At 43.3% G+C, this 25,751-nt stretch overlaps 1 protein-coding gene across 3 annotated transcripts in view; it reads right to left on the minus strand.

The window, feature by feature from the left end:
* The window catches only part of LOC121271778 (filamin-A-interacting protein 1-like), a 327,233-nt gene extending 313,860 nt beyond the window's left edge, over positions 1–13,373 (minus strand). Inside the window, exon 1 of one of the 3 annotated variants that reach the window (XM_041178055.1) lies at positions 12,930–13,371. The gene's annotated coding sequence lies outside the window, so the exon portion shown is untranslated. Of the gene's footprint in view, positions 1–12,929 lie in introns of all 3 variants that reach the window. The other 2 variants (XM_041178046.1, XM_041178064.1) reach the window with 2 other exon arrangements.
* Between the last annotated feature and the right edge of the window lie 12,378 nt (positions 13,374–25,751).

The following is a 25,751-nucleotide window of genomic DNA, read 5'->3' on the forward strand; positions in this document are numbered from 1 at the left end:
TCCCATCTCCAACACTCATCTCACTACATTTTCTCTCTCTCCACAACAGATGACCATACCATTTCAACCTCTTCTCAGCTACTTTCTTCAATGCTCCCACAATTTTCATTGACCCCCTGGTGTGCTGGTTCCTGATTTTGTCCTTTCTCGTTATTCCATGCATCCATCTCAACATCTGCATTTCATTAGTATCCAATTATTGTTCCTCTCTTACTGATGTTGCCCAAGTTTCTGCACTATATAACAAGGCCAGACTCACAGCTGTCTTGTAGATTCTTCCTTTCAATTTCAGCAATATTTTTCTATCACATAACACTCCACTGCACTTCTTCCAATTACTCCAACCAGAGCTAATCCTTTGCCTAATTTCCATTTCCACATTTCCAACTTCTGCCACCACTGACCCAGGTACTTTAAACTTTCTCCAAGTCTTCAGCTATAATCTTTACACCTTCACACTGATTCTCCTTCCTAGTCTCAAACCGACGGTGGATAAATTGGGTCTTTGGTCTACTGATTTTCATACCCGAGTTTTCCACTGCTTTTCTTCAGTTCTTCAGATATTCAGTCATGTTCTCATCATCCACACCTAATAATGTCATCTGTAAACATCATTGACCAAGGCACATCCCATCTCACTCGCTCAGTTAGAACATCCATAACAATCAGGAAGAGAAAGGGGTTCAGTGCTGATCTTTGGTATAATCCAAATTTGGCTTCAAAACTCTCACGCTCCCTCCACACTACTTCTAACTCTTGTCTGGGACTTCTTATACATGCCCTATAACAGTCCTATGTATTTCCCAGGATCTGAAGCTTGCACTACAGCATAATATTCTGCTTCTGGTTGAATTATGTTTGATTTGCATTTCTATTTTATGTTTGAGACATAGGGAAAAAAAGTGTTAATTTATAAGGTGTCTCTGTTTTGTTACTACATATTACTTTCAGAGAACAGATGATAAATTGCACACAACTAGCGGACCATGGTGATATTATGGATTATTTTATATATCGAACTTACGGCCAGAAACAGGACATTCGGCCCAAGTGGTCTGTTGATTTTTATGTTCCATACTAGCTACTCTGCTTCATGTAACCCTATCTGCATATCCTTTAATTCGTTCTCCCACGGGCAGAATTTTACGTGCCCACTGGCGTCGGGCGTGTTTGGCAGCATGAGCGGACAATATGGCAAGAAGGTCAGAAATCATGATGCCATGAAACCAATTTGCAATCATCCACTCAACCCATCAATGGTAGGCCGTGTTTCCCACTGTTGAATGTTGGGAACCTCATTGTAATACATCTGCATATTGTTATGAGGCCAGTGTGCTGGAATCATCCCCCCAACACTGGATCAGCTGCCCACATTGGTGGGAAAACACGTCTTGACAAGTGTGGCATGCAGAAGTTGGGACTTACCGCCAGGGCCTTGCTCACACCATAGGCATCCGAGGAGTAGAAGATGCTGGAGCCCACCAGCAATGTGACCCTGGAGGAATGTCCATGGCATGTTGCGTGGATTCTCATGGGCATGGAAGCAGCTCATAGAAGGTGGAGAGTCACTGCTGAGGGTCTGCTCACAATGGATGAAGATCGAGGGAGTAGAGAGAAAGGTCCAGCTGTGTTTGGGAGAGGAAGATGTACTGGTGGGTGGGAGAGGAAGGCCTAGGAATGACTGGGTGAGGAAGAGATGGCAGGGGAGTGAGTTTGGAGGGGGGGAATGAATGGGTTGGATGATGAGTTTCGAGGGGGAGAACAAAGGTGTTGGGGCAGGTGGGTTTGGGAGGGCGGGAACCAAGATATTGGGGGGGGTGAGGTTGGGAGGGGTGGAATGTAGCTTCCAGGGGGGAGAGGATGGGGGGAGGGGCTATGGAGAAGGAGGGGCTAAAGGGGGAGAAGATAGAAACTGGGGAAGTAGGTGTAAGGGAACGAATTTGGAGGGGAGAAGGAGGGCAGAGAGGGGAAGGAGTCCAGGGTGAGGAAGGAGTGTTGAGGGAGGAGGGAGTCCGGGAGAGGAAGGAGTCCGGGGTGGGGGGGGAGTGAAAGGTGTGGGGAGAGGGGAGGGAGTAAGGGTGGAGGTAGGAGGGTAGAGGAAGGAGCGCAGAGAGGGGAGGGAGGAAGGAGTGCAGAGAGGGAGGGAGTAAGGTGGAGAAGGAAGTAAGGGTGGAGAAAGGGGTGCAGAGAGGGGAGGGAGTCAGGGTGGAGGAAGAAGTAAGGGCGGAGGAAGAAGTAAGGGTGTCTGAAAGAGTCAGGAAGGGGAAAGAACAAAGAGTGGCAGAAAAAGTAAGTGTCTCTGCAGGAGTCAGGAAGGGGAAAGGACTAAGTCAGGGGAGAGTCTGTTGGGGGGAAGGACTAAAGGGGCGATAGTCCAGAAGGGGAAGGAGTTCCGGGCGGGGGGGAGAGAAGCAGTTCCAAGGCAGGAAGGGGTTGCGGAGGGGAAGGGGTTCCAAGGGGGGAAGGAGTCCGCGGGGAGGATGTCCAGGTGAACATGGAAGGGAGGGCTCTGATGAGTCCATGACTGCCTCCTGGGGAGAGAACTGAAGGTGGGCATGGTACAAGGGAATGGTGAGAATGACTAAGGGCAGAGTGAGGCAGGTAGGGTGGGAGGGTGAGGGTGCGACGATATCAATAGAAGGAACGGTGAGGGTAGTTGGTGGGGGCTCGGAGGCAGACATGGACAAGGGTGGGAAGGAGGAGGTTGGGGAGGTTAATGTGGATAGGGTTAGGATTTTTGGGAAGGAAGGGAACATGCACATTCACCTGGACATCCCTGAAAGAAAAGGGGTGTGGCTGGTAAGTTACTCAGGGGAGGTGGAAGCTGATGCCAGCGAGCTCAAAACTGATGGGGGAAAGGAAATGGGTGACCAGGGGAGGGGAAAGGATGGGGGAGTGAAAGAAAAACTGTATTACCACCATGTTGGTTAAATCAAAAGTGAAATGAGAGTTGTGGTGGGTGAAATCAGGTGCTGCATGGGAGTGTAATCAGTGGGTGGGTAGAGATGCAAGTCAGCTCAGATGGTCAACTGAAAGGAACCCCAGCAGGCAGCATTGAAAATGCTCAGGACATTGAGATGATGTGAGACGGAAATGATCCACATGTGTGGTCTTGGCTGGAGGCGAGGATGTGGATGGAGCTGTGGGGCTGGTTGACTGAGGATGTCAGTTGCTTGGCAGAGGTCCCTGTGAACCAAAGTGGAGATAATTAGTGCATGTCAGCAGAGTCAAAAGCAGGAGAGAGAGCACTCACATTTGCACTGAGAGAGGGATGATGCAGTGCAGGATCCTCATGAGGGTGTTTGCCAACAATCTCACTGTCCACATCCTCACCAATCAGCGTGATGGCATGCTCCTCAATGTGAGTGAGGGGCCTAATGTGGGCCACTCCACCCAGTCTGGGATCTCTTTCTGCTGATGTCAGCAGGCTTCTCCTGTATGGAAACAAATTGAGAGAATGTGAGCAGGAGAAATAGCACTGCATGGAATGTTTGTGTGGTGAACAGAGGCATGGATGGGATGAAGACATGAGCTCCAGAGGATATGAGCCCAATGGAGGTGTGAGGGTGTGCATGAGAGTCAGTGGTGCTGTCCCTTGAGGTGTGAGATCCCTGGGTGTGTGATGGGTTTGTGAGTGTATGAATTGAGAGTGATGAGAAGAGTGATTTACCCTGTCGGAATGGAGGAGATCATTCATCCTCTTGCAGCTTTGGGTGGCTGTCCTCTTTTGCAGGGCATTGGCACTGACCACCACTGTCACTGCCTCCCAAGCCGGATTGATGACGTTGCTGCCCCTCTGTGGCCAGAGCAGGAGTAGAGGACATCATGGCAGGCCTCCACTGCATCCAAAAGGCGCTCTAGGGACGCATCATTGAACCTGGGGGCTGCAGTCTTTTTGCCTTTCGGGACCATGTCTTCCATGCAGCTGTCGTGGGTTGGAAGCACTGAGAGGTGTGCACATGGCTGCACTTTAAATATGGCGCCCAGTGTGATGAAGCGGCAAGGTGGTGGCATGGCAGGTGAATGAGAGCCCACCCACCATCAAAACATTATGTTTCCCAGGAATGTATAATTAACGTGGCAGGATTGGGAAGATACAGCGTGAGAAGTCGCCATTGCTGCCTGCAGGTAAAATGCTGTTTTTCTCTGGCTACTGCACTTAGTACAAATCTGGGACAATTCCACCCCTCATTCTTAACTAGCTTCCCCTCAAATTCATCTATGCCATTTTCTTAACTATTCCATTTTGTAGGAAGTTCCACATTTTAAGCACTCACTGGATCAAGAAGTAAATTTGACCCCTTTTTTTTGTTTCCAGTTTTTCAGGTCTGATTGGAGCATGTATCATTATCTGGCTGAAAAGGTGTCCATCGTGCCTTCCAGGTAAGCTGAGCAACCTTCATCTAAAATTATATCTTGTCCATTCTCTTTTGAGACATTGATAGAACCTTCAGCAACAGATGGGCAATGTTGGACACCAGCTGCATCATTCTTCATGTGTGATTAGAAATAAATAATGCAATAATAAACTAGACATTAGAGGGAAGCACATCACTTGCACATGGCATGGTTATAACTAAAGCACAGTGCTCTTCTTTCTCCACGAACAAATGTAAGTTTTTTCTAAAAAAAATTAGCGTGAATACAGTGCTATTTATTATCATGATTAGCAGGACATTTGGACTTGCCTAAATAGGGTTATCAGTTTAAAATTAAACTTATTTGAGAGCACAAACGTTTTAATAACAAAATGAGTTTCAGCACCACATATTGCTCATTGTACCACTGCAGGTTTCTCCTAAAGTGGGGGATTTTGGTGATTTTTTTTTCTTGTGTTCATCAAAACAAGGAATGTAAAAATCTGGGATTAAATATTTTCCTATTTACAGTACCCAGTGTCAACAGCAAGTATTCCAAAATAGGTTTCCCCATAGTCAGCTACAGAGTAGGCTTCTGCACTAGCCAAATAATATGTCTTAGCTCCAAATTCAGAAGAGGACCCCGAAACTGGATTGGAAACAACATCAAATGAAATCTTTAACTGCCCATATTCCCCAAAAAAGGCAAACATGGTGGCACATTGTGTTCTTCCATTATGTAATAGCATGGAATGTAGAGACATGCAGTTATTTCACTGGGGAGAGCAGATGACATCTACTCAGGACATGAATTTCTGCCATGGGTCTTCATGTGATGGAACAGGCCAATTCTTGACCCACAGGTCTTTGGGCACATGGGGCAGGACATCCACAAGTGGGATCCGGAGTGCAGGATTTGGTTCCTTTTCTTTCTTTCTCTACCGCCACCTGCCTCATCATTAAAGCATTTAAACTCAAAGCATGATACAGCATGATGGACAAGGGTCACCTTTTGAATGATTGGTAGCAAGTTCCTCCCAGTCATTAATGTCTATGCTGCCGTGCTTCAAGGAGACCTTCAGAGAGTGTTTGAAGTGTTTTCTTTGTCCCCCCTGCATTGCTGGCCATTTGAGAATTGAAAAAAGTGGATCTGTCAGAGGAGACACTTTTCAGCTATCTGGACACAGTATCCAGTGCATCGAAGCTGATTTTGCAGGAGTTTTGCCTGAATGCTTGTGGTGCTGACTTCAAGAAGGACACTAGCATTTGTTCATCAGCCCTCCCTTTAAATTCAGAAGATACAACAAAAGGTATTGCTAATGGAATTTTTCTAGCACTCTTATGTATCACTAATACACAGTCCATCATACAGGAGTATGGTAACAACAACTGCTCTGTACACTAGGACTTTGTACACTAGGCTTGTGGAGGTCTTTGTTGTCAAACAGTCGCTGCTGTAGATTGTCGAGGGCTGAGCTGGCACAGCTGATCCAGTGTCGGATCTCCTCGTCAATGGTGGCCTTTTGAAAAAGGTGGCTGCCAAGGTATGGGAAGTGTTCAATTTATTCCAGAGTCTCTACTTCAACATATATGGGAGATGCAATATTTTACTGGCCAGGTCTGGGTTGATATATGAGTTTTGTTTTGGCAACATTCAAGGACAGATTGAGTTTCTTGTACACAGCATTGAAGAGGTTGAAAGTGGTTTGCAAATCTGGTGCCGAGAGGGCAATGACACTGCAGTCATCCACAAACTGTAGATCATGTATGTCTATGGTGCTCAATTTAGTTTTGGCACAGAGGTGACTGAGGTTAAAGAGTTTCCCATCTACATAGTATTTAATACTCATTCCTGAGAGCAGTTGATATTTGATGAGGTGAATAGCCATTGTCAGGTCAATTGTAAATCGTATGGAGGCCATCACACAGCCTTGCTTGACCCCAGTTCGGATTTGACGGTTTCTGTTTCAGATCTTCCACTTAAGATGGCTGCAGTCATATCATCATGAAGCAACTGCAGGATTGTAATTAAGTTTCTTGGGCATCCAAATTTTTGGACCACAATCCACAGACACTTGCAATTACTGAGTCAAATGCTTTGATCACTTCAATGAATGCAATGAAGAGTTCCTGGCTTTGTTCTCGACATTTTTCTTGGATTTTTCTGGCAACAAAGACCATGTCAGGGTTTCCTCTGGAAGGTCTAAAGTCACATTGCGCCTCTAGAAGGAATTCCACAGCTACAGGAAATAGGAGATTCAGGAAAATGCATGTCAAGATTTTCCCTGCTGTGGACCTTGAAATACCTTGATAGTTTCTACAGCATGGTTTATCTCCCTTCTTAAAGATAGTTACAACTGTAGCATTCCTGAAGTAAGTGGGGGATTATTTTTCTTCCCAAATCCATAGGATTAGTGCGTGGGGCCTTGAAGTGAGCAAAAGCTTTGGAGACTTTAACTGAATTACCATCAGGACTGCAGGCATCGTATTTTTCATCCACTTGATTGCTTGTTGCAGCTCTCTCATCGTTGGTGGTTCACCCATGGATTCTACCACAGAGTACTGGGGGTTAGCCTGGAGAGTATTAACTGTGACTGCGGATTCAGGGTTGAAGAGTTGTTGAAAATGTATTTTCAAGCGCTGACAGACAAAATCAGGGGAAAAGTGTGATGTGCCTTCAAAAAAAAAGCCACCAGAATTTTAACATTTCTTTAAGATGAACTATCATTCTGGGTTGGAAATTAAGGTCGCAGCTTTCATCTCAGCTAAATCACTTTACAAGAATGGCAAGAGTGTTGGATTGCCAGCAGAACTGTTGTCATTATGTGGAGCTGAGCATACACTTTACCAGCACTGATCTGTTTTCTCTATAATCCGTCAAAATTGCTATTAGAAACATTTCATTTATGTAGGTTTGGACAGTAGAAGTACAATACATCCATATACAAATATGAAAAAAGAGTTTTGACAAACTGTGGAAAATATTTAATTCCACATATTTACCAAACTAGTCCTATTGTCTGATAAATTGCAGCTCCAAATTAAAACCTCTGTGTAAGCAATGTAACACTTGGGACTACATTATTTTACAAAAAAAAACTCTCTGTACACAAGCTGATTAAATTTTGATTACTGGTTGGAAACAATAGAAACACCTCAGTGAAATGGCTCTGAAAAATGGTGTGAGGTTCCATATGTGACAGCACACTTTTCCTGAAGCAGAGATTGTAAAATGGCTTCATGTCACAAACTGTTCCTAGCTATTTAATCTCTGCACCAGCCTCAAAATTCAACTCCAAACACAAACTCACACAATGCTACAGTCCATTATTCCTTCTGTGTGACACAGGTATACCTGGTGGCTCATGCAGATTTATATTTCAACCATTATTAAGTTTCACTTTGCTTGGTGACCTAACCCGTTCGCCAAGGCAAACATATATACTTACAGGCTTTACAGAAATGCACTCTTGACACCATTAACTTTTATATAGGGTTCAATACCATTAAGATAATGCGCCAGATCATTCCAGTCACATTAGCTGTAATACAGCTACTCAATGGGTTTCATTTCCAAAAGGTGAAAGGTGCCAATGTTAAAGAACTGAAAGCAAAGAACTGCAGATGCTGGAAATCCAAAACAAAAACAGAAACAGAAATACCTGGAAAAACTCAGCAGGTCTGGCCCATTCTGTTGAAGGGTCATGAGGACTCAAAACGTTTACTGTGCTCTTCTCCACTGATGCTGCCAGACCTGCTGAGTTTTTCCAGGTATTTCTGTTTCTGTTTTTGTTAAAGAGCTGAGGCAGTAGATGTTGCTTGTTGTTATTTCTGACTTTACAGTCCAATGTGAGTAAAGATCAACTGGTGTGGATATCTGCCGATAAACAGGAGGCCCTATGAAAGATGAATAGGCTTAGCCTTTTGGCTCTGTTGCTGAAGCAGTCTTAACATTCATTTTGAGCAGATAGCTTCCGTTTGTTGTTAGTGTCTTTAATAACATTGTCAATGTTTCAATCAATTGCAACTGCTTTCTGACAGTTCCAAAGTTGTAGCACCATGCAAATTCAGAACATGGAAAGATCTGTGTATTTCAGAGTATAAGTAAGTAATTAGCAGGAGACTAACATTGTTGGATCAAAGAGTTGGAATGTGGCCAGATCAAAGGTTGAACAAATGGCCAATTAATTTTTTTAAATCCTAGAGATCTTTGGGTTAAATAGAGGAAAATCCAGCAAATAAACATCACATGCTTTTAAGTCCTTCCTTAAAAGTTACTTTACACTTGCCATCATTTTATAAAGCCTGCAATTCTTTCTCAAATATAGATCAATCTTTCATCTTTATAGGATTTAAGAACATGAACTCCAATATTGCTTACACATCAGATTTTGAAGTTAGTTTTCAGCAGATTTCTTTTGAATTATACTTTCTCCAGAGTTAATCCATTTCTGTGCCACCTGGAGTGATGCCATCATAGCCAACGTTTGTAAACTTCCCAGAACTCTGATCTCTATTTTCAATGAAGAAGAGTGGACTCATCTCGATAATTTTACTACTTCATTTGCTAATTAGCTTGTAAAATGCACTCATCATGTACATAATTGATTTTCCTTGGAATTCAGATAATTAAATCTAACTTTCCAAATCAACATTTGTATTCAGTGAATTGGAAGACTTAAAAGTTATTATATTTTTATTTCTGGTGCAAAAAAAGTGGTGACACAGTGCTATACAATTGGGAGGGAGTTACCCTGGAAGTCCTAACATTGACTCCGGACCCCTCAGGACCTCATGGCATCAGGTCAAACTTGGGCAAGGAAACCTCCTGTGGATTACCATGTACCATCCTCCCTCAGCTGATGAATCAGTACTCCTCCATGTTGAACACCACTTGGAGGAAGCACTGAGGGTGGCAAGGGCACAAAATGCACGCTGGGTGGGGGACTTCAATGTCTGTCACCAAGATTGGCTCGGCAGCACCACTACTGACCAAGCTGGCTGAGTCCTAAACGATATAGCTGCTAGACTGGGTCTGCAGCAGGTGGCGAGGGAACCAACAAGAGGGAAAAATATACTTGACCTCATCCTCACCAACCTGCCTGCTGCAGATGCATCTGTCCATGACAGTATCAGTAGGAGTGACCACCACACAGTCATTGTGGAGACGAAGTACCGCCTTCACGTTGAGGATACCCTCCATTGTGTCGTATGGCACTACCACCATGCTAAATGGGATAGATTTTGAACAGATCTAGCAACTCAAAATGGGCATCCATGAGGCACTGTGGGCCATCAGCAGCAGCAGAGTTGTACTCGAACACAATCTGTAACCTCATGGCCTGGCATATCCCCCGCTCTGCCATTATCATCAAGCCAGGGATCAACGCTGGTTCAATGAAGAGTGCAGGAGGGCATGCCAGAGCATCACCAGGCATACCTAAAAATGAGGTGTCAACCTGCTGAAGCTACAACACAGGACTATTTGCATGCCAAACAGCATAAGCAGCAAGTGATAGACAGAACTAAGCGATCCCACAACCAACGGATCAGATCTAAGCTCTGCAGTCCTGCCACGTCCAGTCATGAATGGTGGTGGGCAATTAAGCAACTCACTGGAGGAGGAGGCTCCACAAATATCTCCATCCTTAATGATGGAAGAGCCCAGCACATCAGTGCAAAAGATAAGGCTGAAGTATTTGCTACAATCTTCAGCCAGAAGTGCCGAGTGAATGATCCATCTCAGCTTCCTCCAGAGGTCCCCAGCAACATAGATGCCAATCTACAGCCAATTCGATTCACTCCATGTGATATCAAGAAATGGCTGAAGGTACTGGATAGCGCAAAGGCTATGGGCCCAGACAATATTCTGGCAATAGTACTGAAGGCGTGTTCTCCAGAACTTGCCGCACCCCTAGCCAAGCTGCTCCAGTACAGCTATAACACTGGCATCTACCCGGCTATGTGGAAAATTGCCCAGATATGTTCTGTACACAAAAGGCAGTACAAATCCAACCCAACCAATTACCGCCACATCAGCCTACTCTCCATCATCAGTAAAGTAATGGAAGGGGTCATCAACAGTGCTATCAAGTGACACTTACTTAGCAATAACCTGCTTACTGACACCCAGTTTGGGTTCCACCAGAGCCATGCAGCTCCTGACCTCATTACAGCCTGGGTTCAAACATGGATAAAAGAGCTGAACTCGCAAGGTGAGCTAAGAGTGACTGCCCTTGACTTCAAGGCCATATTAGACAGAGTGTGGTATCAAGGAGCCCCAGCAAAACTGGAGTCAATGGAAATCATGGGGAAAACTCAATGCTGGTAGGAGTCATAACTAGCACAAAGGAAGATGGTTGTGGTTGTTGGAGGTCATTCATCTCAGCTCCAGGACATCACTGCAGGATTCCTCCGGGTAGTGTCCTTGGCCCAACTATCTTGACCTGCTTCATCATTTCTTTCCTTCCATCATAAGGTCAGAAGTGAGGATGTTCGCTGATGGTTGCACGATGTTCAGCACCATTCACGACTCCTCAGATACTGAAGCAGTCCATGTCCAAATGCAGCAAGACCTGGACAATATCCAGGCTTGGGCTGACAAGTGGCAAGTAACATTCGCGCCACACAAGTGCCAGGCAATGAGCATCTCCAACAAGGGAGAATCCAACCATCACCTCTTGATACTCAATGGCATTACCATCACTGAATCCCCCACTATCAATATCCTGGGGGGTACCATTGACCAGAAACTGAACTGGACTAGCCACATAAATACTGTGGCTACAAGAGCAGGTCAGAGGCTAGGAATCGTGCGACAAGTAATCCACCTCCTGACTCCCCAAAGTCTGTTCACCATCTACAAGGCACAAGTCAGGAGTGCTATGGAATACTCTCCACTTGCCTGGATGAGTGCAGCTCCCATAACACTTAAGAAGCTTGACACCGTCCAGGACAAAGTGCTTGATTTGCACCACATCCACAAACATTCACTTCCTCCACCACCAACGCACAGTAGCAGCAGTGTTTTCCATCTACAAGAGGCACTGCAGGAATTCATCAAGGCTCCTCCGACAACACCTTCCAAACCCATGACCACTGCCATCTAGAAGGACAAGGGCAGCAGACAGATGGGAACACCACCACCTGGAAGTTCCCCTCCAAGTCACTCACCATCCTGACTTGGAAATATATTGCCATTCCTTCACTGTCATTGGGGCAAAATCCTGGAACTCCCTTCCTAACAGCACAGTGGGTGTACCTACACCATATGGATAGCAGCGGTTCAAGAAGGCAGCTCACCACCACCTCCTCAAGGGCAATTAGGGATGGGCAATAAATGCTGGCCCAGCCAGTGAAGCCCACATCCATTGAATGAATTTAAAAAAAGCCTCAATGTGGTTTTCAAAGGGTTAATATTTGTAAGCTGTTCCCTCTGGTATTGTTGGGTAGTTACTGCCAAATAATTGCTGAATAATCAGCAACAATGACACAATGGTGTTAAAACTGCAGGCTACAACACAAAAAATATGTATCATTCCAAAGGGAAAAAATAAATCTTAGGAATACTGTATCTTGATTGTTTCAGAATAACAGAAAACTCTCATAAAAGGATCTTTGAAATGATGAATTGACTCAAAATTTTGTATTGTGACTTCTAAACACAGTGCATTTGTGGATTCATTCCAGATCTAATTTACATAGCTCTTAGTTTGAAAATGACAGTCTTTTCAGCCGTCTCAGGGAATGGGCCAATGACTGGAGTTGCATCTGCTCGGGCTAGTATTTCTATAGCTCCAAGATTGGCCTTTACATAAAAGAGTTGGCTAAGTCTGCTAGTGAAAAAGATCTATGCAGCTTGTGTGACCAATCACATCCATAATGTCTGTCCGGGATATTTACTGCAAAGCAGAACAAAACATTAAACAGATGGTAGTTGCTTGAGCTACAATGCTATCTATAGTGCCCCATGAAATATCCAAGTTACAAAGAGGTAAATTGTAAAAGATTTCAGACAGCTTGTTTTTCATTATGAGAAACTGTTTTTGCATTGTTTGGCTTCTTGAAGCATACCAACCATTGTTTGAAATACACAGTTTTTTTTAAAAAACCTGATACATTTTTACTAAAAAAGAAGTCCCAGTCCAGTGCTCAAAAATTTATGTTGTTCTATTGAGAAGGCAGGGTGTTGATAGAAAGAGAATACTAGATCCCAATTTGGCTGGCATTTTTATTTGGTTATCAAAACTGTTCCAAACTTTGACGTAGACTGAGGCTATTTTACATCTAGTTTATGAGCGCTTGAATGGTTACACCAACACTATTAGAAAGATAAAAACACTATTAGAAAGATAAAAACAAATTTTGCCTTTTCTGTTGATAGTTTGCATTTGGAAAGGAAAAATGCACAGTATCAACTTTTCCACCATTTAAAAGATGCACACTGATTCTTGGGATAAATGGCAAATTTATTTTTTACCATCTGTAAACTACAGAAGTTGTTTCATGATAGCACTGGTGTTTCTATCTTATTATTTTTTTTTTAAAGAGATAATGAGAAACTTCACTTACCTGAGATTGGTGCTATCGAGGCACAGAACAGATTTAATAGGGCACACAAGGTCAGTGGCTAGAGATATGATTGTTCCATAATCTAATAGATCAAGCAAACATTTCCACAGTATAGAACAGATGAAGATGAGTTCCTTAATGCTCTTGACCCACCATCTGCTGAGATCATGCAGGAAAAATGAAGAACAGGATGACAGTATGTTTCTTCTTTCAGACAAACTGGCCACCATAAAAGGTCCACATGGGCTCCAGATTAGAAACTGTTAGTGTTTGGACAATGAAGTCTGTGGCTCTCCTGTTTAATGTCTCACTGCTGTGTTTCCTCTGCCGGTGTTGATACAGCCCTCAGATACTGTGACACTGGTGGCTATGCAGAAATCAGTTCCCCTGAGTTATATTTAACCAGTGTTCTCAACAAGTCAAGCCTGTCAACAGCTGAAAACTTTGTAGCAGTTCTTTTTGCTATAGAACAGCTGAGCTGTTCTTATTTATGAAGAGTTACAGCCAAACTGCCACATACTGAGGGAAGAAGGAGTGAAACCGTCAAATCCTTCTGTGGCCTCTTGCCAAATATTTCATCTGCACACAGGCACTATTTTAGGTTGCATAGCTTTCCTCTTAATGTCAGTTCCTATTTGATCAGTTAAAATCGGCATTGTCCACAAGCGCAGAGCTTCTGGCTCTCTGCGTATAGCATCAACAGACAGTGAGTAAAGATTTCAAGTGGCAAAGAATCTTGCTTGTTTGGGTAAATTACATGAAAAAAATGAGATATTTTCTGGTTGACACTGAGCAGTGTACAATGACTTGTATGTTCTCAGAGATCAGCAACTTGGGGAAACCTACAAACAAACAAATTCACTGGAATTGCATTTTATTCTTTGGTTGCTGTCACTTTAAACTTTTGAACCCTTTCAGTATGGATTGCATGAATTTGAATCTATTCTTGTGCTCCTCTTATTTGTCACTGTTGTCTTCTCAAGACTTAAGGTAATAACAAGGCACTTGGCTATATCACATGAACATGTGCACTGCAATTACCTATTAAGGTTACTTTCCTGGATATGCCCAATAATTGAGAAAGCCCATCCATTGAACACATCAGAGAACCACAAATCTGCTGCTCATGATATTCCCTTCAATAATTTTAATGAGCAGAAAATCACGGGCATTTAACCATTCATTGTCAGATCATGATGGACCATAGAAATTTCTTGAGGTGCTGTGCTCCTCTGCCAAAACTGCTCAAGATTCCAAGATCATGCTGGGATGCCTCTTCAGCAGCACGTTCCAAACTCACAATTGCTACCACCTAGAAGCACAAAGGTAGCAGAAGCATGGGAACATCACCTCCAAGTTTAACTCAAATTGAGGAAACAGTGCTGAGAATGCACTGGGGATAAGGAAAAGGAGTTGAGAATGGAGTGAGATTGAGGAAGTGGTGCTGAGGATGCACTGAGACTGAGGAAACAGAGTTGAGAACGCACTGAGATTGAGAAAATGGTACTGAGAATGCACTGACATTGAAGAAATGGTACTGAGTATGCACTGAGATTTAGAAAATGGTGCTGAGAACACACTGAGATTTAGAAAATGGTGCTGAGAATGCACTGATATTGAGGAAATGGTGCTTACAATGCATTGGGATTGAGGAAACGGTGCTGAGAATGCACTGAGATAGGGGAAATGGACTTCAGATTGCACTAAGATTGAGGGGAAACAGTGCTGAGAATGCATGAAGATTGAGGAAACAACACTAAGAATGCACTGAGATTGAGGAAATGGTACTGAGGTTGCGGAAATCGTACTGAAAATGCACTGAGATTGAGGAAATTGAGCTGAGAATACACAGAGATGGAGGAAATGGAGCTGAGGATTCACTGAGATTGAGGGGAAGCGTTGCTGAGAAAGCATCTAGATTCAGGAAATTGAGTTAAGAATTCACTGAGACTGAGAAAACAATGCTGAAGATGCACTGAGATGGAGGAAATGCTATGCAGAATGCACTGAGATTGAGGGGAAATGGTGCTGAGAATGCACTGAGATTGAAGAAATTGAGCTGAGAATGCACTGAGATTGAGGAAACTGAGTTGAGAAGGCAATGAAATTGATGGGAAACAGGGCTGAGAGGGCACTGAGATTTGGGGAGTGGTGCTGAGAAGGCACTGAAATTGAGGAAATGGAGCTGAGTATGCACTGAGATCGAGGAAACAGTGCTGCAAGTGCACTGAGGTTGGGAAATGGTACTGAGAATGCACTGAGATTGTAGGGAAACAGGGCTGAGAATACACTGCAGTTGAGAAATGGAGCTGAAAATGCACTGAGATCGAGGAAATGATATTGAGAATACACTGAGATTGTGGAAACAGAACTGAGAATGCCCTGGGATTGAGGAAATGGTACTGACAATGCCCTGAGAGTGACAAACGGTGCTGCGAATGCATCAAGATTGAGGAAACGGTACTGACAATGCACTGCGAGTGAGGAAATTGTGTTGAGAATGCAATGGGATTGAGTGAATGAAGCTGAGAATGAGCAGAGATTGAGGAAACCGAGTTGAGAATGCACTGAAATTGAAGAGCTATGGTGCTTACAATGCATTGAGATTGAGGAAACGGTGCTGAGAATGTATTGAGATAGAGGAATTGACTTCAGATTGCACTGAGATTGAGGAGAAACAGTGCTAACAATGCATGAAGATTGAGGAAACAACACTGAAAATGCACTGAGATTGAGGAAACCAAGTTGCCAATACACTGCATTTGAAGGAAAATGGTGCTGAGAATGCAATGAGCTTGAGGAAACCAAGTTGAGAAAGCACTAAGATAGAGGGGGGAAGTAAGCTGAGAATGCACTGAGATTGAGGAAACAGTGCTAAGAATCACTGAGAATGACAAAATTGTGCTGAGAATGCACTGAGATTGAGGAAAAGGTTCTTAGAATGCACTGAGATTGAGGGGAATTGGTGCACATAATGCACTGAGATTGAAGAGATGGTACTGAGAATGCACTGAGATGAGTAAATGTAGCTGAGAATACACTGAAATTGAGAAATCAAGTTGAGAATGCAATGAGGTTGAGGGGAAATGATGCTGAGAATGCACTGAGATTGAAGGAATGATACTGAGAGTGTACTGAGATTGAGGAAACTAAGTTGAGAATGCACTAAAATTAATGGGAAACAGTGCTGAGAAGGCACTGAGATTCGGGAAATGGTGCTTAGAATGTACTGCGATTGAGGAAATGGAGCTGAGAATGCACTGAGATTGAGGAAACCAAGTTGAGAATGCACTGAAATTGATGGGAAACAGTGCTGAGAAAGCACTGAGATTTGGGAGATCATGCTGAGAATGTACTGCGATTGAGGAAATGGTACTGAGAATGCACTGCGATTGCAGGAATGATACTGCGAATACAATGAGATTGTGGAAACAGGACTGAGAATGCACTGACATTGAGGAAACTGCTGAGAATGCTCTGAGAGTGAGGAAATGGTACTGACAATGCACTGAAATTGACAAACAGTGCTGAGAATGCACCAAGATTGAGAAAATGGTACTGAGAATGCACAGGCTGATGAAGCAGTGTTGAGAATGCAATGGGATTGCGGAAGCTGAGTTGATAGTACACTGAGATTGAGGAAACGGTGCTGAGAATGTACTGAGATAGAGGAAATGGGGTTCAGACTGCACTGGGATTGAGGGAAAACAATGCTCAGAATGCACTGAGATTGAGGAAACAGTGCTAAGATTGCACTGAGATTGAGAAAATTGTGCATAGAATGCACTGAGATTGAGGAGAAGCAGTGCTGAAAATGCACTGAGATTGAGGAAATTGAGCTGAGAATATACTGAGACCGAGGAAATGGAGCTAAGAATGGAAAGAGCTTGAAGAAACAATGCTGCGGATGCACTGCGATTGAGGAAATGGGGCTGAAAATGTACTAAGAATGAGGAAAAGGTGCTGAGAATGCAGTGAGATTGAGGGGAATTGTTGCACATAATGCACTGACGTTGAGGAAATTATGTGCTGTAATGCACTGAGATTAAGGGGAAATTGTGCTAAAACTGCAATGAGATTCAGGAAATGGTACTAATAATGCACTGAGATGAGTAAATGGAGTTGAGAATGCACTGAGATTGCAGAAACTGTGTTCGGAAAGCACTGAGACTGAAGAAATGATACTGAGAATGCACTGAAATTGAGGAAACAGAGTTGAGAATGCACTGAAATTGATGGGAAACTGCTGAGAAGGCACTGAGATTTGGGAAACGGTGCCGAGAAGGCACTGAGATTGAGGAAATAGTGCTGCAAGTGCACTGAGACTGGGAAATGGAACTGAGATTGCAGGGAAACGGTGCTGAGAATGCAGAGATTGAGGAAATGGAGCTAAGAATGCACTGAAATCGAGGAAATTATATTGAGAATACAGTGAGATTGTGGAAACAACTGAGAATGCACTGAGATTGAGGAAATGGTACTGACAATTCAGTGAGATTGACAAACATTGCTGTGAGGAAACTGTGTTGAGAATGCAATAGGATTGGGGAAGCTAATTTAATAATATGCTGAGATTGAGGAAATGATACTGAGAATGTACTGGGATTGTGGAAAAGGTGCTGAGAATGCACCAAGATTGAGGAATGGTACTGAGAATGCATTGTGATTGAGTAAATGAAGCTGAGAATGGACAGAGATTGAGGAAACCGAATTGAGAATGCACTGAAATTGAAGAGCTATGGTGCTTACAATGCATTGGGATTGAGGAAATGATGCTGAGAATGCACTGAGATAGAGGAAATGGACTTTGGATTGCACTGAGATTGAGGAGAAACAGTGCTGAGAATGCACTAAGATTGAGGAAACAGCACGGAGAATGCACTGAGATTGAGGAAATGGAGCTGAGAATTCACTGAGATCGAGGAAGTCATGCTGCAAATGCACTGTGGTTGAAGAAATGGAGCTGAAAATGTACTTCGTTTGAGTAAAAAGGTACTGAAAATGCGCTGAGATTGTGGGGAATCGGTACACATAATGCACTGAGATTGGGGAAAGGGTACTGAGAATGCATTGAGACAAGAAAATGTAGCTGAGAATGCACTGCAATTGTAAATGAAGCTAAGAATGCACTGAGATTGAGGAAACTGAGTTGACAATACACTGCAAATGAAGGAAGACAGTGATGAGAACGCAATGAGTTTGAGGAAACCAAGTTGAGAATGCACTGAGATTGAGGGGTAAAAATACTGAGAATGCACTGGGATTGAGGAAATTGAACCGAGAATGCACTAAGATTGAGGAAGCAGTGCTGCAAATGCACCGTAGTTGAGGAAATAGAGCTGAAAATGTACTGAGATTGAGGAAAAGGTACTTAGATTGCACTGAGATGGAGGGGAATTGGTTCACATAATACACTAAGATTGAGGAGATGGTACTGAGAATGTACTGAGGTGAGTAAATGTAGCTGAGAATGCACTGAGATTGAGAAACCAAGTTGAGAATGCAATGAGGTTGAGGTGAAATGATGCTGAAAAGGCACTGAGATTTGAGAAATGGTACTGAGAATGTACTGCGATTGAGGAAATGGAGCTGAGAATGAACTGAGATTGAGGAAACAGTGCTGCAATGCACTGAGATTGGGAAATTGTACTGAGAGTGCATTGAGATTGAAGGGAAACATTGCTAGGAATGCATTGCAGTTAAGGAAATGGAGCTGAGAATGGACAGAGATTGAGGAAACTGAGTTGAGAATGCACTGAAATTTAAGGGATACAGTGCTTACAATGCACTGAAATTGAGGAAACGGTACTGAGAATGTACTGAAATGGAGGAAATGCGGTTCAGAATGCACTGAGATTTAGGGGAAACAATGCTCAGAATACAGACATTGAGGAAACAGCACTGAGAATCCACTGAGATTGATGAAATGATACTGAGATTGAGGAGAAGCGGTGCTCATAATGCACTGAAATCAACGAAATTGAGCTGAGAATACACTGAGATTGAGGAAACCACTGAGAATGCACTGAGATTGAGGAAATGGCACTGAGAATGCACTGTCGTTGAATAAATGGAGCTGAGAATGCACTGAGGTTGAGAGGAAATCATGCTGAAAATGTACTGAGATTGAGGAAATGGAACTGAGAATGCACTGAGATTGAGAAATTGTACTGAATATGCTGCCAATGAGGAAATGGTACCGAAAATGCACTGAGATTCAGGAAATGCTGCTCAGAACGCAATGTGTTGAGGAACTGGTACTGAGAATGTACTGAGACTGAGGGAAAGGCACTGAGATTGAGGGGCTGCAGTAAGGTTGGGGGAAACAGTGCAGAGAATGCACTGTGACTGAGGAAACGAAGCAGAGAATGCACTGCAATTGAGGAAATGGTTCTGAGATTGCACTGATATTGAGGAAATGGTACAGCAAGTGCACTGAGGTTGTGGAAATGGTACTGAGAATGCACTGAGATTGAGGAGAAGCAGTGCTGAGAATGCACTGAGATTGAGGAAAAGGAGCTGTGAATGCACTGAGATTGACGGGAAACAGTGTCAAGAATGCACTGAACTTGAGGAAACTGAACTGAGAATGCACTGAGATTGACGGGAAACAGTGCTGAGAATGCACAGAGGTTGAGAAAATGGAGTTGAGAATGCAACGAGATTGAGGAAATGGAGCTGAGAATATACTGATTTTGAGGGAAAGGTGCTGAGAATGCACTGAAATTGAGAAAACAGCTGAGAATGCACTGAGATTGAGAGTGCACTGAGATTGATGGGAAACAATGTGAAGACTGCACTGAAATTGAGGAAATTGTGCTGAAAATGCACTGAGATTTTTTTTTATTCATTCATGGGATGTGGACGTCACTGGGTAAGCATTTATTGCCCATCCTGAATTGCCCTTGTTTAGAGGGCATTTAAGAGTCAACCACATTGCTGTGGGTCTGGAGTCACATGTAGGCCTGACCAGGTAAGGACAGCAGGTTTCCTTCCCTAAAGGACATTAATGAACAAATTTACAACAATTGACAATGGTTTCATGGCCATCATTAGACTTTTAATTCCAGATTCTTATTGAGCTCAAATTCCACCACCTACTGTGGCGGGATTCAAACCCAGATCCCCAGAGCATTACGCTGGGTCTGTGGGTTACTAGTCCAGCGACAATACCACTATGCCTTTGCCACCCCTCAAAATGGAGGAAATGATACTGAGAATGCACTGAGATTGAGGGGAAACGGTGCTGAGAATGAACAGAGATTGGAGAAATTGAGTTGAGAATGCACTGAGATTGAGGAAACAAAGCTGAAGATGCACTGAGACAGAGGAAATGGTACTGAGAATGCACTGAGATGGAGGGAAAAGGGTACTGAGAATGCACTGAGACGGAGGCAAAAGGGTACTGATAATGCAATGGGATTAAGGAGATGTAGTCAATAACACACTGAGATTGAGGAAACAGAGCTGACACTGCAGTGAGGTTGTGGGGAAACAGTGCAGAGAATGCACTGAGACTGAGGAACTGAAGCTGAGCATGCACTGAGATTGAGGAAATGGTGTTGAGAACGCACTGAGATTGAGGGCAATCGGTGCACATAATGCACCGAGATAGAGGACGCGTTACTGAGAATGCAATGAGATTCAGTTAATGTAACTGGGAATGCACTGAGATTGTGTAAATGTGGCTGAAAATGTACTGAGACTGAGGAAACCGAGCTGAGAATGCACTGTAATTGAAGGGAAATGGTGCTGAGAATGAACTGAGATTGAGGGGATATTGTGCTAAAACTGCAATGCGATTGAGGAAATGGTACTGTTAATGCACTGAGTGAGGGGAAACGGTGCTGCGAATACACTGCGGTTGAGGAAATGGAGCTGAGAATGCATTGAGATTGAGGGGAAATTGTGCTAAAACGGCAATGAGATTGAGGAAATGGTACTGATAATGCACTGAGATTGAGGAAACGGTACTGAGAATGCACTGAGATGAGTAAATGTAGTTCAGAATGCACTGAGAATGAGAAACTGAGTTGAAAATGCACTGAGATTGAGGAAATGGAACTGAATGCACCGAGATTGAGAAATGGTACTGAGAATGCACTGAGATTGAGGGGTGTTGGAGCACATAATGCATTGAGATTGAGGAAGCCGTGCTGAGCATGCAATGAGATTGAGTAAATATAGCTGAGAATGCACCGAGATTGAGAATATAGTACTGAAAATGAACTGAGACTGAGGAAACAGTGTTGAGAATGCAATAGGATTGTGGAATCCAAGTTGATAATACACTGAGATTGAGGGAAGGGTATTGAGAATGCACTGAGGTGAGTGAATGTAGCTGAGAAAGCACTGATATTGGGTAAGTGCAGCTGATAATGCATGCTATTGCGGCAACAGTTGAGAATGCACTGCAATTGAAAGGAAATGGTGCTGAGAACGTAATGAGATTGTGTAAACTGAGCTGAGAATGCAGTGAGATTGAGGAGCAATGGTTCTGAGAATGCACTGAGATTGAATAAACAGTGCTAAGAATGCACTGAGATTAAGGAAGCAGCGCTGCGAGCACACTGTGGTTGAGCAAATGGAGCTGATGAAAGTGTACTGAGATTGAGGAAAAGGTACTGAGAATGCATTGAGATTGAGGGGAAAAGGTGAACATAATGCACTGAGATTGAGGACACAGTAGTGAGAATGTACTGAAATGAGTAAATGAAGCTGAGAATGCACTGAGATTGAGTAAATTTGGCTGAGAATGCACTGAGATTGAGAAAACTAAGTTGAAAGTGCACTGAAATTGAAGGGAAACGGTACTGAGAATGCACAGAGATGGAGGAAATTGAGCTGAAAATGCACTGAGACTGAGGAAACGGTGCTGAAGATGCATTGAGATGGAAGAAATGGTACTCAGAATGCACTGAGACTGAGGGGAAATGGTACTGATAATGCAATGGGATTCAGGAAACTTAGTCAATAATGCACTGAGAATGAGGAAAAGGTACTGAGAATACACTGAAATTGAGGAAATGATACAGAGAATACACTAAGATTGAGGAAACTGAACTGAGAATGCCCTGAGATTGAAGAAATGGTACTGACAATGCACTGAGATTGACAAATGGTGCTGAGATTGTACAGAGAATGAGGAAATGGTACTGAGAATGCAATGAGACTAAGGGGAAATGGCACTGATAATGCAATGGAATTGAGAAAATTTAATCAATAATACATTGAGATTGAGGAAAAGGAACAGAGAATGCACTCAAATTGAGCAAATGAAGGTGAGAATGCACTGAGATTGAGGAAACAGGCATGAGACTGCACTGCAGGAACTGAGGAAGCAGAGCTGAGAGTGAAGTGAGGTTGAGGGGCAACAGTGCAGGGAATGCATAGAGACTGAGGAAATGGATTTGAGAATGCACTGAGATTAACAAACAGTACTGAGAATCTACCTGGATTGAGGAAATGGTTCTGAGAATGCACAGAGACTGAGGAAACAGTGTTGAGAATGCAATAGGATTGTGGAATCCAAGCTGATAATATACTGAAATTGAGGAAATAGTACTGAGAATGTACTGAGAATGAGTAAATATAGCTGAGAATGCATTGAGATTGAGGAACCCAAGTTAAGAATGCACTGCAATTGAAAAGGAATGGTGCTGAGAATTTGATGACATTGTGGAAATTGAGCTGAGAATGCAGTGAAGTTGAGGAGAAACGGTACTGAGAATGCACTGAGATTGAGGAAACCGTGCTATGAATGCACTGAGATTGAGGAAATTGAGCTGAGAATGCAGTGAGATTGAGGAAATGGAGCTGAGAATGCACTGGGATTGAGGAAGCTGTGCTGAGAATGCACTATGGTTAAGGAAACAGAGCTGAAAATGCCTCATTGCAATCTCAGCATGATTCCCCTTCAATCTCAGTGTATTCTCAACTCAGTTTCTTCAATCTCAGTTATATTTACTCAATCTCTGTGTATTCTCAGTACAATTTCTTCAAGCTCAGTGCATTCTCAGCACAGTTTCCTCCATGTTAGTACTTCTTCAGCACCATTTCCTCAGGCACAGTGCATTCTCAGCACCATTTCCCCTCAATCTCAGTGTATTATCAACTTGGAATCTGCAATCCTATTACATTCTAAAGACCGTTTCCTCCATCTCAATGCATTCCCAATAACATTTTCTCAATCTTGGTGCATTCCCAGCACTTTTTGTCAATCTCAGTGCATTGTCGGTACCATTTCTTCAATCTCAGTGCATTCTCAGCACCGTTTCCTCAAGCCCAGTTGATTATCAACTCGGATTCTGCAATCCTATTGCATTCTCAACATTGTTTCCTCAGTCACAGTGCATTCCCAGTACCATGTTCTCAATCTCATTGCATTCTCAGCACCTTTTGTCAATCTAAATGCATTGTCAGTACTATATCCTCAATCTCAGGGCATTCTCAACAGTTTCCTCAATCAGTGCATTTGTAGCACTGTCTCCTCAACTCAGTGCCTTCTCAGCTCCTTTTCCTCAATCCCAGTGCATTCTCAGAACCATTTCCTCAATCTCTGTACATTTTCAACAGGGTTTCCTCAATTTCAGTGCATTCTCAGTTCCCTTTCCGCAAAGTCAGTTCATTTGCAGGTCCATTTCCGCAATCTCAATGCATTCTCAGCTCTATTTCTTCAGTCCCAGTGCATTCTCAGTACTATTTCCTCAATCTCGGCACATTCTTGGCACCGTTTCCTCAATCTCAGTGCATTGTCAGCACCGTTTCCCATCAGATTAAGTGCATTCTCAATTCCATTTCTTCAGTCTCAGTGCATTCACTGCACTGTTTCCCCTCAACCTCACTGCTGTCTCAGTACTATTTCCTCAATTTCAGTGTATCATCTCGGCTTCCTCAATCCCTTTGCATTCTCAGCACCGTTTCCTCAGTCTCAGTGCATTCTCAGTACCATTTCCTCAATCTCAGCGCATTCTTGGCATTGTTTCCTCAATCTCAGTGCACTGTCAGCACCGTTTCCCTTTAATCTCAGTGCATTCTCAACTCCATTTCCTCAATCACAATGCATTCTCAGCTTCATTTCATCAATCATAATACATTCTCAGTACCATTTCCTCAATCTCGGTACATTCTCGGCACCTTTTCCTCAATCTCAGTGCATTTTCAGCACCATTTCCCTTCAATTTCAGTGCGTTCTCAACTCCATTTCCTCAAACACAGTGCACTCACAGCACTGTTTCCTCAATCTCATGCCTTCTCAGCTCCATTTCCTCAACCTCAGTGCATTATCAGCTCCATTTCCCCAATCTCAGTGCATTCTCAGCACTGTTTCCTCAATATCAGTGTATTATCACCTCGGCTTCCTCAATCCGAATGCATTCTCAGCACCGTTTCCTTCCTCTCAGTGCATTCTCAGTACCATGTCCTCAATCTCGGTGCATTCTTGGCACTGTTTTCTCAATCTCAGTGCATTGTCAGCACCATTTCCCTTCAATTTCGGTGCATCCTCAGTACCATTCCTCAACCTCGGTGTATTCTCAGCACCTTTTCCACAATCCCAGTTCATTTGCAATACCATTTCCTGAATCTCAGTGCCTTCTCAGCTCCATTGCCTCAATCCCAGTGCATTCTCAGTACCATTTCCTCAATCTCAGTGCACTTTCAACAGGGTTTCCTCAATCTCAGTACATTCTCAACTCTATTTCCTCAATCTCAGTGCATTCTCAGTTCTATTTCCTCAATCTCAGTGCACACTCAGCCACATTTCCTCAATCTCATTGCATTCTCAGCTCTGTTTCCTCAGTCTCAGCCCATTCTCATCTGCATTTTCTCAACCTCAGGGCATTCTTTGCTCTATTTCCTCAAACTCAATGCATTCTCAGCACTGTTTCATCAATCTCAGTGCATCCTCTGTGCCATTTATTCAATTTCAGTGCATTCTCAGTCCAGTTTCCTCAATTTCAGTGCATTCTCAGCATGGTTTCTTCAGGCTCAATGCATTCTCAGAACTATTTCCGCAATCTCAATGGATTCTCAGCACAAATTCCCCTCAATCTCAGTGCATTTTCAGTACCATTTCCTCAATCTCAGTGCATGCTCAGTGCTGTTTCCTCAATCTCATTGCATTCTCAGCATCATTTCCCCACAATCTCAGTGTATTCTTGTCTACATTTACTCAATCTCAGTGCATTCTCAATTCCATTTCCTCAACCTAACTGCACTCTCAGCACAGTTTGCTTAATATCAGTGCTTTCTAAGCTTCATTTGCTTGGTGAATTGTCAGCAAATTCCCCTCAACCTCAGTGCATTTTCAATACAATTTCCTCAATCTCAGTGCATTCTCAGCACCGTTTCCCCTCAATCTCTGTGCATTCTCAAGTGGGCTTCCTCAATCTCAGTGCATTCTCAGCACCATTTCCTCAATCTCAGCACTATTTCCCTTGAATTTCAGTACATTCTTAACTCGGTATCCTCAGTCTCAGTGCATTCTCAGCTCCATTTGCTCAATCTCAGTGCATTATGTGCACTGATTCCCCTCAATCTCAGTGCATTCTCAGTATCTTTCCCTCAATCTAAGTACACTCTCAGTTCTATTTCCTCAACCATAGCGCATTTGCAGTACTGTTTACTCCATCTCAATGCATTCTCAACTCCATTTCCTCAATCTCAATGTATTCTCTGCACGGTTTCCCCTCAATCTTAATGCATTCTCAGTGCCATTTCCTCAATTTCAATGTATTCTCAGCTCCATTCCCTCAGTCTCAGTGCATTCTCTGCACTGTATCCCCTCAACCTCACTGCACTCTTAGCACTGTTTCCACAACC

Source organism: Carcharodon carcharias, chromosome 2 (assembly GCF_017639515.1).
Source record: "Carcharodon carcharias isolate sCarCar2 chromosome 2, sCarCar2.pri, whole genome shotgun sequence".
NCBI classification, from domain to species: domain Eukaryota; kingdom Metazoa; phylum Chordata; class Chondrichthyes; order Lamniformes; family Lamnidae; genus Carcharodon; species Carcharodon carcharias.